This window comes from Dermacentor variabilis, chromosome 8 (genome assembly GCF_050947875.1).
Source record: "Dermacentor variabilis isolate Ectoservices chromosome 8, ASM5094787v1, whole genome shotgun sequence".
Classification (NCBI taxonomy): domain Eukaryota; kingdom Metazoa; phylum Arthropoda; class Arachnida; order Ixodida; family Ixodidae; genus Dermacentor; species Dermacentor variabilis.
The window spans coordinates 82,594,981-82,609,504 of NC_134575.1; the positions used below are offsets into that span (position 1 = coordinate 82,594,981).

The 14,524-nt window shown below is 44.4% G+C and overlaps 1 long non-coding RNA gene across 1 annotated transcript in view; it reads left to right on the forward strand.

Annotated features, from left to right (window-relative positions):
- Positions 1-1,995: 1,995 nt before the first annotated feature.
- LOC142591140 (uncharacterized) overlaps positions 1,996-14,524 on the forward strand; it is a 51,424-nt gene continuing 38,895 nt past the window's right edge. Inside the window, exon 1 of the long non-coding RNA XR_012830355.1 lies at positions 1,996-2,128. This is a non-coding gene — a long non-coding RNA (uncharacterized LOC142591140). The remainder of the gene's footprint in view (positions 2,129-14,524) is intronic.

Sequence of the window (14,524 nt, forward strand, 5' to 3'; positions counted from 1 at the left end):
ATTTCAGCAATTTAGCAATAGTGTAGTTATGTATAGAGAAGAAAATGCTCTCGATATACAGTACTGTACCTAATGTACTCTATCTAATAAACTAGAAAACTCACTTATACAACCGATCGAATACTTACAAAAGCAATAATCAAGACTGGTCTTCACTTTAACGCTAAAGTGAAATATTCAGCAACTGTCCTCATTATGTCCGATTGGAAGCACGCAAGTTCATGTTATCTAGTGGCTGGGGCTATTGGTGAGTTGGAAAAAGTCCGTCGTGTGTATGCTACAAGCATTTACTCCTCAACAACAACGACGCGGAGCTCATGTTAACAAGCGAAATCAATTTTTCTATGTCTCAAACAAATCTGCACAGTGCGATGTCTGCACATGTAGCAGTGGCCTTTCGGCCGCTAAATACATGTGACATCGCCGAATACATGCCGTCAAAGTTGCCTCAAGAAAACTAATTGCGAATTTATCGGTGAAAATGCGTACAATAGTCAACAATGTCACCGTACACAGGGGTTAATAGGAGCGCGAGTTAGCGCTGTAGCGCCGATGCAGTTCTGCTGCATATTCCGATGAACTGATGTTCCCGCTGAAGTTTTCGAAATGTTAAACTCACTTAGGGGGGGGGGGGTGCAGGAAACGTGCGAGCTAAACCGTGCAAGCTAAACACGGTGGACCGTTTGCACCACTGTACACTGTACGGTGCAAGCTCACCAACGCAAGAAACACCACCAGGTGCCACAAAGTTTTAGCAGAACAGACGAAATTACAACAAAATCATACCACTTGGAAGTCATGCTTACTTCCGCTGTGTACGCCGGCTTTCGTGAATTTTTTTGTTGATAGTTAGAGTACTGGACAGAAATCACATTGCGTTAGCACCGTCAACGGTCCTCACAATGCTTTGTTTTAATTAGACAGTTCCATTCCCCCGGTCCGTCCCAGTTCTGAGTTAGCTGTTTACTGCCGTCCGAAGCAAGAGCATCAGGCGCGAAGCCCACAGAAAATGCACAGCTGTGGCTTTCCACAGGAAGGTCCCGACGCTGGTCTGGGCTCGGCCGCATCGCATTTTACTGTGGCGGTCCTTTCCCAGTCCCGGTGCCGTGCCGGTACAGTGCGGGTCCTGCTTCTGGACCTCAGCCGCGACCGGCTCATCCCTCAGAGCCAATCCTTTTCCAAAGGTTACGGATCCGTTTTGCCGACTTCCCTAGCCTACATTGGTCAATCGACTAGAGGCAGTTCACCTTGGAGACCTGCTGTGGATGTGGGTACGGTCCGGCACGAAAATCACACTCCCTCACTCGGATTTTAATGGACGAGAGGAGCCCACAGCACAGCGCAAAAGCCGCACTGCTCTACGGAGCCACTATCCGTATCTCGAAGTGAACCCATTTTAGGGGCTCGATGTCCTTACAGAGAAAAGAAAACTTTTCCCGGGGCACCCATCAGCATCTCCGAGCTGGCTTGCGTTGGCGCACAGGGCCCTGAAGGACCAATCTCCGTAGCCCGGTTCAAGACTGCTAACCCGATTCCCTTTTTGTTTTCGACCAAATTGGTTGGCAAAAGATCACAAAGCTGCGGCTGGAAAGTGGGCTAACTGGTAGAAAAAATATTATTTGTGTATGGCGAAATGGAACTTGCATAATATGCACTTCGAACAGACTGCGTGCTGGTGACGGCCGTTGTCACACCGTGCCACGAGGAGAAGCGCGAGAGTAGAGCTAGGCTGCATAGACGCATCATATATGACACGTTTCAGTCGTCGTAGTAACGTGTGTCGCTACATTACTACAGCGCTAATCGCATCATCGTTGAAATATGTCTTCAGATGGATTCTGCTGTGCTTTCGCAAGTATTTTTCACCTTGGTCGCTTTACATAATCAATTCTCCTGCGTGAATATCAAGTTATCCTCATGACTAACATTTCTGCCAGAGATATTTGTGCGCCGTTTTGTATACACTATAGTTGTGCTCATGAATACTTTTCTTTTCAGATCTCCTGTCTATTTGCGAAGCAAAGCATCATAATGACGAAAATTTTTATTCTGGCATTTACAATTGCAGTGCGTCTTGCACTTGTTGTATCCCAGACTGACGTGCACTGCCCTTTGAGATTTACTGATAGTAAGTAAAATGTATTATTGGATACTACATTGCATATTCTAGGAAGTGAATAACAATTTTGGCTTCTTACGCATGAGATATTCATATGAAATGAAGGCTCAAATCTCAACAAGTAACAAATTGCATGTATGCGAACTGGTGTACTTTTCCTGCTACTGTGCTTATTTTTGGGCTAGTTGGTTCGCTGCGAAATTTGAAATTTTTATTCGAATAGATATTTGCTGTAGACCCTAATCGGAATATTTGCTGCATACTTACCGTAAGCCATCATCTTGATCTACTTGTTCATCTTCATTTTCCAAACATCTTAAATAATCACCTCTAAGATCTAAGTGTGCTCTAACAGACAAATCGCATCTGGGACACAATTTGCACTTTTAAAGCTCTGGCTTTTCTGAGCTGGAGAGAGCTCCTTATTACGAGATAAGTTAGCAAAGAAGCATGCAACATCGTGTCGATTACTTTCACGCTGTTTGTTCCTTTTCAAGGCAAAGACCTTGAAGGTACGTTCATTGAATGAATCGCACGCGATGCCACGCGCGCTTTTATCAATGAGAGGGCACTTTGGCGATGTGGACACAAATATTGGTTTCCTAGAACACCACCAGAAGGCGTTTCTCTGCACGCTTAACGAGAACCTCACACTGGCATCAGCGACAATAAGTGAAAGCTACGAAACAGAAAAAGAGGGAGCTTGGCCTGCAGTTGACTACCTAACATGCGGGACTGCAGAATAAAGGAATGGTTGTTGTAGAATAATGATCAGTTAAATAGAGAACAAATTGGTGTGTATGCGGTAGCAGAAGCGAAGAGTAAATACAAGATGCACCTATGACTGAGAGTATCTTCTGGAAGGGGGCGACAGAACTAAATCGGAAAGAAAGGAAAGGTTAGTAGGGATGCTCGTACATCAGGGAGCCAAATGAGAAAAGTAAATTCAAAGTGTCAAAAGCATCATTGCTTATCAGGCACAGTGAGTGGAAAGAACACTTGTCTGGGCGTAACGTATTTGTAGGAAGAGAAAGGTTACAAAGAAGATAACCAAGAATTAGTGGAATGCTTGAGCGATGATATTAAGGGTTTCGGGAATGATCTCTAAGGTGTCCTGTTAGGTGAGATGGATGCCAACGTATGGTATCTGGAGGGTTATAGCACCAAACATTATTTGGAACATAATGCCAGATCTCTCTGAGCGACGTAGTCTCGTCATTTTAGTTATGGCGCCTAAATATGATGGCCAGACGAAAGCGGAAACCGGAAATAGGCAGTCGACCATTGATTACTGTCGGATTACAGAATGGCTTTGTTGGAATTTCAGAGAAGTGGTCATCGGCGAGGAAGGGTATATAATCATCATCATCACCATAATCATCATCATCATCAGCCTGGTTACGCCCACTGCATGGCAAAGGCATTTCCCATACTTCTCCAACTACCCCGGTCATGTACTAATTGTGGCCATGCTGCTCCTGCGAACTTCTTAATCTCCTCTGCCCAACTAATTTCCTGCTGCTCCCTGCTACGTTTTCCTTCCCTTGGAATCCATTCCGTAACCCTTGATGACCATCGGTTATATTCCCTCCTTATTAAATGTCCTGCCGATTTCCTTTTCTTGATTTCGACTAAGAAGTCATTAACTTGCCTTTGTTCCCTTACCCAATCAATTTTTTTCTTATCCCTTAACCATTATTCTTCTTTGCATAGCTCGTTGCGTCCTCCTCAGTTTAGGTAGAACCCTTTTCGTAAGCCTCCAGTTTTTTCCCCGTACGTTAGTACTGGTAAGACACAGCGGTTACACACTTTTCTCTTGAGGGATAATGGCAACTTACTGTTCATGATCTGAGAATGCCTGCCAAACGCACCCTCGCCAATTCTTATTCATCTGATTATGTCAGTCTCATGATACGGATCCGCTGTCATTTCCTGCCCTAAGTAGATGTATTTCCTTACCACTTCCAGTGTCTCGCAACCTATCGTAAAATGCTGTTTTCTTCCGAGACTGCTAAACATTACTTTAGTTTTCTGCAGAATAAATTTTAGACCCACCCTTCTGCTTTGCCCCTCCAGGTCAGTGAGCATGCATTGCAATTGGTCCCTGAGTTACTGAGCAAGGCAATATAATCAGCAAAAGGCAAGTTACTAAGGAATTGTCCATTGACTATTATCCCCAATTCTTCCCAATCCTGGACTCTGAATGCCACCTGTAAACACACTGTGAATAGCATTGGAGAGGGCGTAGCTCCCTACATAACACATTTCTTAATTGGGATTTTGCTGCTTTCTTTATGGAGGACTACAGTGGCTTTGGAGCCGGTATTGATATTTTTCAGAATCATTACATACGGCTCTACACCCTGATTTCCTAATGCCTCCATCACTCCTGCGGTTTCGACTGAACTATACGCTTTCTCATGACCAATGCAAGCTATACATAAGGGTTGGTTATATTCCGCCCATTTTCTACCACCTATTGATAGTGTTAATATGGTCTATTTTTCAGTAGCCTTTACAAAATCCTGCCTGGTCCTTTTGGTTGACAGAAGTCTAAGGTGTTCCTGAGTCTATTTGCGATTACCTTAGGAAATAATTTGTAGGCAACGGACATTAAGCTGATCGGTCTATAATTTTCCGAGTCTTTGGCGTCCCCTTTCCTACTGATTAGGATTATTTTAGCGTTCTTCCAAGATTCCGGTATAGAGGCATTGTGTATACAGGGTGGCCAGTTTTTATAGAACAATCTGCCCGCCATCCTTCAACAAATCTGCTGTTACCTGATCCTCCCCAGCTGCCTTCCCCGTTTGCATAGCTGCCAAGGCGTTCTTTACTTCTTCCGGCGTTACTTGTGGGATTTCAAATTTCTCTTGAGCAGTCTCTCTTTCATTAACGTCGTGTGTGCCACTGGTACTATATAAATCTCTATAGAACTCCTCAGCCACATGAACTATCTTATCCGTATTAGTAATCATATTGCCCGCTTTGTGTCTTAACACATACACCTGTGTCTTGCCTATTCCTAGATTCTTTTTCAGTGCTTTTAGGCACCCTCCGTTCCTGAGAGCATGTTCAGTTCTATCCATATTATACTTCCTTATGTCAACTGCCTTACGCTTGTTGATTAACTTGGAAAGTTCGGCCAGTGCTATTCTAGCTGTCGGGTTAGTGTCTTTCATTCATTGGCGTTTCTTGATCAGATCTTTTGTCACCTGCTATAGTTTACTCGTATCCTGTTTTACGGAGTTGAGTTACGAAGTTTCCAGCGACTTCTATTGCACACTCTTTAATGATGCCCATAAGATTGTCGTTAATTGCTTGCATACTAAGGTTCTCTTCCTGAATTAAAGCCAAATGCCTGTTCTGTAGCTTTATCCGGAATTCCTGTATTTTCCCTCAGGCCGCTAACTCATTGATCGGCTTCTTATGTACCAGTTTCTTTCCTTCCCTCCTATAGTTTAGGCTAATTCGAGTTGTTACCGTCATATGCTTACTCCAGCGCACCTTGCCGAGCACGTCCACATCTTGTATGATGTCAGGGTTAGCGCAGAGTATGGAGTCTATTTCATTTCTAGCTTCGCCATTCGGGCTCCTCCACTTCCACTTTCGGCTATCCCGCGAGCAAAAGAAGGTATTCATTATCCGCATATTTTTCTGTTCTGCAAACTGTACTAATAACTCTCGCCTGCTATTCCTGGAACCCTACGCCATGTTGCTCCACTGACTTGTCTCCAGCCTGCTTCTTGCCTACTCTGGCATTGAAGTCGCCCATCAATATAGTGTATTTTGGCTTGACTTTACCCATCACCGATTCCACGTCTCATCATGACTGCATGTAGGGGCGTAGACCTGCACGACCTTCAATTTGTACCTCTTATTAAGTTTCAGAACAAGACCTGCCACCCTCTCGGTAATGGTATAGAATTCCTGTATGTTACCAGCTATATCCTTATTAATCAGGAATCCGACTCCTAGTTCTCTCTCCGCTAAGCTTCGGTAGCACAGGACGCGCCCGCTTTTTAGCACTGTATATGCTTCTTTTGTCCTCCTAACCTCACTGAGCGCTATTATCTCCCATTTATTGCCCTCTAATTCTTCCAATGGCACCATTAGACTCTCTTCACTAGATAACGTTCTAGCGTTAAATGTTGCCAGGTTCAGATTCTAATGGCTGCCTGTCCGAAACCAGAGATTCTTAACACCGTCTGCTGCGTCACAGGTCAGACAGCCGCCATGGTCACTTGCTTCGCAGCCGCTGGGGACTGGGGGCCGTTGTTTGATTGTCGTATTTATATAGGAGGTTGTGGCCAAGTACTGCAACATGGTGACCAATTCTGCTCTGGTGAGGAAGTGCGTTCTATTCTATGATCTATTCAGTAGAGATAAAAAACTGCTCGACGCATTTGCCGTACCAGCTGGGTCAAGTCACAACAGAGGCCATTGGGTTCAAAAGTGTGGACTGTACAGCTATTCAGGGATAGCACTCCATCCCTCTAACCTCTCCTTCAATTCTCTTTCTCTTCTTAGCTCCTTTGCCGCTTCCCCCCCCCCCGTGCAGGGTAGCCAACCGGAACTACCTCTGGTTAACCTCCCTGCATTTCTATGCATCCTTCTCTCTCTCTCTTGACGACCCAGCTTTGTGGTCTCGCTTCTTTCTGTCGTGTTTGCGTCTCCATTTTTTTCGCTGGCTCTCTAAAGAGTCAACACAAGTTCGCCAAATGTCCTAAAATTACATCAGATAAGTAAGCCATATGAGCTCTTCTGTAATTCCTAAAGCCGGTATATTTCATAGCCAGATTGTAGAAAGCCTAGGTATCGTCGAGTGCAGGCACATTGTCAGAAATGTTTTCTCCCATGTTTGTCCTGCTCCTCCTCTCGCACGTGTAGGGTTTAAACTGTACGATGCCTAGTCATCCTCCCAACTTTCTGTGCATCTCTCTTCCATTTGTAAAACAGGCTAAATGAGTTGAGCCAATTTTATTTCCAGTCACCTAGATAGTCTTACCATGTATTTCGCATTGTCTTAATTTATAGTTTCTGCTGAAAAGTGACACCTTTAATAGCGAAGCATTCTATGGATGAGTGGTAAGGCTTCTCTACAGGGGTATAACAAAGGAGGGTTGCGTCACCCTGAGAAAAGAACACCGCCACCGGTTGGATGGAGACGGAGGAAAGAGGAGGGTGGGATAATGATCCCCGTGACAATGACCTGTCATTGCGATTCGAAGATGTAATGTAATATGTACTAGATATCACTTGGCTCTAAAAATGACCTAAAGTAAGTAGCTCTAAAGCACGTAAAATAGATCATTATTAAAATAATAAGCATGACATTGAAGTGTGCTATTGGCAATATATATGAGCGATCATAGAATAAAATTCCAGAGTGCTGAACTAGCAATACGGCCTCACGAGCACCCTAAAGGTAAGGATACGGAGGCGTGCGTTCTACAAACATGGATGGATGGATGGTTGGATGTTATGAGCATCTCCTTTGAAATGGGGAGGTGGGTTGCGCATGCAAGCTCTTGCTATTGTACTGCCTAATGTACTACCTGGGTTAAACAATATAAAAGAAACACGATGAACTCCCACAACCAAATTTGCTGATCCCCTATTGCGAACTGTGCTTTTGTACGCCACCGTGTTTTTCATTTCCGTACTGTTCTTCCACCAATCCTCCAATTGCCTCTTACATTACGATCGCTGGAGCACCCTCTGGTGAGGTGGTGCTCTTAGACATTCCTGGGCTGATGACATGCAGCACTACATCTTTAGATGCTTCATAAATGCTTTTACGATAAAGGTTGTTTCTGAGTCCACGCTCTATGCTGCATACAGAGGTATATGGCAATGAAAGGCTTGCGCAGAGTGCATATAGCGCTTGGTTTCTCTTTTCTTACACTCGACGACGACGTGGAGGACAGTGAGCCTTTCACGACGGCTTCAACATTGTCGCAGTTCGCCGCCAGTGAGTAGCTAATTATCTGTGTCAAATGTGTTCCGCATACTTTGATAGAACAAGACATCGGTTCATCGCGTTTTCATGATGGAGGTTCCGGAAATAACCTGTGACTTAATCACATGTAAGCTATTTGTTTCAGCCTCGTACAAGCGTTGCCATGGGCTTCGCAGTTTCTTTAATAAAAACGTGTTCAAACCTGTGTCAGAGACAGCAACGGTAGTAGCTTGCGATGTAATTGTTCTTGCCATTTTGCTTGCTATCCCACTACCCTCAATGATCATGTGGCCAGCTATCCCGCATATAATCACCTGCTGGTGAGATATATACGCTGCACACAGAAAGGAATACGGCTCAGTGAGCACAGGATTTGTTTGCTTGCAGAGGGACATCAATGCTCTTACGACGCTCAGGGAATCTGTAAATATATTTGCGTTTTGAATTTTTTATTTCTTTATATCATTGACAGCCGACAATTATTTACGTACCTGAACCATAGAGATACTTAGTTTATGGGGGCAGTACACCGGATCCCGAGAAGGACGGACCGACGGCTGGAAGCGTCGTTGTAAAACTTTGCACGAATCCTTGGACTTCGGTTGTAGAAAATACATGGTAATAATGTAATTTGTGCGCGTTCAGTGACATGTTCAAAATATGTGTGGCACTCTACAAGCGGCCACGACGACAATAGTTTCGCTGGAGCCAATAGGCAAAGTTCAACTGAAGTATCCATTTCCTGACAGAGGTTACTTGCACGCAAAGGAAACAGCTTTCTAGCTACAGGTCTCTTATCGAAGAGTGAGGCAGCAGCCCTATCGTTTATGGTTGAATAAGAAGGATATTCAAAGTTCGTTTGGACCATCAGAAATTACGTAAAACTGCTAAATGACCGCTGCAGGTGAAGCGGCCAATGATTCCACTCTACGTAGAGGCTGCTTATTGGAGTTTTCCGGAAAGCACCGGTCCCGAGACGAATACCCCGATGGTGAACACGGTGAAGGATTGTTAATGCACTAGGGGTTGTGGAATGTTAAAATATAGCTCTCTAATGAAGGTTTGAATGGACAACAGTATTGTACAAGTTCAGGATCCAGTTTTCATCAGTACGCTATATTGTCCGGACCTTCTATATTCAGATATTTAGGAAAGGGAATAAACGTGAGCTTAACGTCTAAGATGATAACCAGGGATTTCTGTTCGCTGCTCGCAGAGGATTGGTCTTCGTTGATCTTTGTGCTTGGCAAACGTGTTACCCGTATCTTGTTTGAAAAAAGCAAGTACGCAAGTACTTTTATCGTCGTTTATGCTGAAGCCATTCTCAGGCGTGAATTTAGAACATTTGTTCATTCCAAGTTGCGCTAGTCGTGCGCAGATATCAATATTCCACGAATCGAAACTTATCTGCACATCATTGACATGCCTGAAATCAAAGGTTCCTCGTGGAATGACTGTATGCAGTGAGTTCCTTTTTACAATAAAGATGTGTGCAACTAGAAATGCCCCCTTGCGGAACACCAGTCATTTGGGTGAAGGTCGAGATAGAGCAATGCCCACTTTTATGCGAAAGTTTGAGTTAGACAGATAGCTTTCAACTCATTTTTACGTGTACGCACGAACCTCAATCAGAAAAGATCGCGGAGAAGCCGGAATCGCCTGTAGTACGCTTCCTCTAGATTTAGAAATAGTAAAAGTAAAAATTGCTTATAAATAGACACATCTCTGACGTTTATCTTGATGACAACAAGGTGGCCTTTTCTTTATCTTCCGTCTCTGAAACCACATTGAAGGAGATGTAGTATGTTGTCACTTTATAGGAAACAGATAAGGCACGTGTTTATTATTTTCCCAAACACGTTGCTTAGGTAGCTTCTTAGCGCTACTGCCCTTTACCTGGCGGCTAATGACGGGTCTAGGCCTTTTTTACGTAGCGGGATAGATATGGCTTCTTTCCACGACGATATAATAAATCCAACCGCCCACATGGTATTGAAAAGAGATAGGAGTGTTTTCATTTTTTTAGGTCATAGGTGGGTAATCATTTCGTACATGATGCGGTCGCCACCACGTGCCGAGTTGTTGCAACTAGCAAGAGATTGTTTAAGTTGAGCTAAAATAAATCGGCATTTGTAAGCCTCTCTCGATGGATCTCTGTGGTTAAGGCGCTCCCCTCTGCGCAATCTTTCAATCTCAGAAATGTTTTTGTATAGTGCGATGCACTTGAGACGTACTCAAAGTGCTCAAATAAACAGGGCTATCACGCTGGCTACTTGCAGAGGGTAGAGGATGTGACTCCCGACCTATTAGTTTATTTACCCTGAACAAGATTTACTTCACCGGTATACGAATTTGTACTGGAGATGTGCCTATCCCAACTTTGTCTCTTTGCTCATTGACGTGTTCTCCTGCCTTATTTAACCTGTCCGAAATTAACAAGGCTTTCGACAATTAAAGAATGGTGAAACAATTTCCTACCTTTGTTTTCTTTTTTTTTTTTTTTTGACGCGGTTTCGGAAATTCATCGTTCCACCATGGGATGTGACGCTTATTAATCAGTTTAATACTTTGCTTAATATATTTAGTTACCGTGTCAATAATAAAACCTGATAAATATGCCACATCATCGTGAATATTATAATCTAGAACGTCATTACAAACTAAATATGTGAGCTCCGAGAACAGTTCCCGGTTGGCTGATCGAACGTACCATTGAGAAAAATGTTGTGGGAATACATGTTGTTTTGTTAGGTGTAAATTGAATGGGATGTGATCGCTCCCGAAGGGGTTCTTCTGGAAGGGGTTCTTGGAGACCACTACAGATACGGAATCTGTGCACTCGATACTATACATAGGTCTATGAAGGAGTGTGTGTTATGGGTAACACACACTTCTTCATAGAAATGTGATTCGCTGTGATATGTTAATTATACATGCGCCTCAAGAAAACGGAAAATCTTCTATTGGGCGTCTTCGTGCATGGCAACGAGAGCCACCACATAGGGGGCTATGAGCATTTCCATCACCAACGACGAAGTATGCCGCAGGAAGTTAATAGAAGAAACTTTGACACTGTCTTAGAAAGTTGGTAACAAGGGGGTTTTAAAACTAACTAATAACTAACTTACCGATCATTACTCCTCGGACAGTAACAGCCTGAGGAGAAGTACGGAGGGTCAATTGTTGACAGGCGACACTTCTATTGACTACTATAGCGTAACCGCCCGAAAGAGTCGTATCGTAGTCACAGCGTTATCGAAAAAATGGCATTTGCCTGAAATAGTTTCTGTTTGATGATTTCAGATTCGTTTCCTGGATATACAGCACCCGCGCGCTATGTTTTTGAATGAGCTCTTTAACGTTATCAACTTTACGTAAAGACCCCTGACGTTTCACTGCGGTATTTGTGCGTCCATTTTGAAAGATTAGTGTGCCGTGTGATAGCAGAATGAAATTTAGACTACAGAGCCTTTGCAGGGTCTTGTGATGCGAGATTTTTCTTTCTTTTTTTAAGTAACTCGAGAGTCAACCCACTCCTTAGGGGCTAATGGCGCCATTTCTCTGGGAGTCGCGTCCATCGCCTGCTGTGGGGCGTTGGACACCCGCCCTTGTGAGCGGTGTGTTTGGCGAGAGGGCCTCTTTTCAATCAACGATTACCTTGAGGCCAACTACACGGAGGTTGATGACTCCTTCTGCGATGGCGGAACAGCCCTAGGCGAAGCCATTCGCTCAGGAGGCGGATGACGTCATCGCCAGTTCACGATCTGTGGGCCGGACAGCCTCCGAGGGCCGTTGTAACGCCTTCCGCTGATGCGCCACTTTGGCAAAACTAATCTTCGGCAAGTTGGACACCCGCCTTGAGGCCCCCTTGAATCATTTTTCTTTTATTCATGTGGGCTTTTTCTCCTTCTTCCATGTTGGGCAATATCGCGAGTACGCGGCGTGCTTCCCCATCATATTTCACACAGCCTGGAGCGTTCTCTCAAGATTCGGACCTATGTTAATTGACACGTGTGACACGAATTAGTCGGCCTCGACAGTTATGAGAACTGTGGCCAAAGCAGTGGCATTTGAAGCAGTGGAGGGGATTAGGGATATAAGGCGTGATTCGGATCTTTACGTAGCCTGTCTCGATAATCTTGGGAAGCACACTTGAGCTGAATGTTAGAATTAGATGCTTCGATTGAAGCTGTTTAACATGTAGCCTAATCTCAATTCTTACCACATTGATAGTACTCTGGTCACTGCATCCATCCAAAAATTCAGTCTCAGTAAGCTCCATGAGATGGTCATCGGAATTAACGCCACGAATGGTACTCATAGTACGGTGCATGATGGTACTCACTGGAATGTTCAAGAAAGACAAAGGATAAGCCAGCTTTTCACGTTGCCGTATATGGTGGAGTTCCAGAATGAGATCACCGTTTGCTTACCTGGAAACTTTATAACCTTGAGCGAAAGCGTCAGTCAGTGATTTCACAACCATGAAAGCCTAGATCATTCTCACTGACTTTTCTTTTCTCCGAATATACAGCATGAAAACTTCCACTATTACCTACTTGGCGGTGCCAAAACTTGAGGACTTCTACGGCGTGCCATCGCTTGTGAGGGCGATCAAGAAGCGGGGGGAAATTATTTGCCATGGTTGTAGATGAAAGTTTTGGCAGCTGCGCCAGCGACCCACCATGGAGTTCAACGAGGCGACGCTCCAAGATCTGGGAAGGGCAGGTACCGCAAGCGCGAACTGCACACCTATGCTATAACCATATATACCGGATGTACCAGTTAATTTGCAGCCAGATTTAAAAAACCCCAAGAGCTCTGAACGAATCGTATCGACAGCATAGTAGGAGCAGTTCTGTGCACATAAATCAGTGTGTTTCCATCACTATGTAATAATTATTTAGGTGATTGATTTCAATTAGTGAACTGTTTAACTGTTACTTTAGTCGCAAACATATCAGTTACAAAGTTGTATGGCAGCTCAAATACCTCCCGAATCAAGTATTTGCTTCGAGCTCAGCTTTGCCTCGTTGGCTTTTCCGAGAAAAACAAAAGTGCGTGAAATATTCAAAATACGAAAGAGATACGCGATTGCGCCCCCCGACTCAAGCACTCCCAAGCGAATAGCCACGGATACACGGCTCTACTAGCGGCGGCAGCTCGATGCGGACCTTATGGTCGCGGCATCATGAGCCCACGCGGCTAACGCATTGATAAGCGCAGCGGAGTCGTAGTGGAGAGGGGGTTATTTCGAAGCGGGGAAACTTTAAAGGCACACTTGTAGCTGTAACTTTGGCCATTCAACTTGTTTTGTAGAGAGTCGCGCCTGGTACGTACGTTCATTTTCTCCCTTCAGCAATAGAAACAAACCTTGTGCGGGTTATGTTCATCTAATGTGTTTTGGTGGATCTGTACGGCCATCATATGCTGTTGTTTATTAGGTAAATATTTTTTGCTTGACGTGTCAGGGCGTAGATAACAGAAGGAGATGTTAGCCGTACCGCGCCAGGGACTTGCTCTTCAAAAAGGCAGTCATTCCTTTCAAGAATGATCAGAAGGCTAAAATGTTCCGAAAAGCCAAGCTATTCCGGATGTGGCCTTGTGGAGGACTCCCTAGTCCACCAACAATACTTAGAACGTACTAAGTCCTTTGCGAGACTTGTAGATTCCTGAGAAAGTGACACAGGATTGTGACGGTATTTCAAGAAGCGCAAACAGATGTTTTTACATTCTTTTCTGCTAACCGGAACGCGACACCACTTGCTGAGGCCGGAACCTCAAGGCCATCAGAGTGGGAGATTTAAAAAAAGGTCATAGGCACCCATGTACAGCTTCATATAAAACTTGAAGAGTAGGATTTTTAATACCGACTTTGATAAATAGATTTTCACGAAATGAATGAAGAACTTCAGTTTCACATGCGTGCTTAGGACGGATGAGGCAAATTTTTCGAGAAACACACAAGGTAATCTTCGCAAGAGCACTACTTGAGTGATAGGATTTCCCCACAGGCTGACACCAACAAGACACCGATACGAGTGGTCGTTTAATGCGTGGCGCGGTATTTTTGACGGATATATCATCGGACCCATCATTCTTGACAACACACTAACGATGCAACGCTTGGTCAACGACATCCTCGAGGGCTCAGTGAACGACGGCTGTTGCAACGTTCCACTTTCGCACATCGGAACATCTGGCTTAAACACGATGGTGTTCATGTGCATAGTACTAGCCGCCAGCGCGGCTTGAGAAGCTTTTTGCTGGACAATGGATTGGTGGGCCCGGACCTGTACTCTGTCCTGCAAGGTCACCAGACATGACACCGCTGAACTTCTTGTAGGGCTACGTGAAAGATCGCGTTTATAGAAGCGAATCTACTGCACTGTACACCATAAAAACCAAAATAATCAGAGTCTGCCGCAAGATTCCAGCGAGATTCG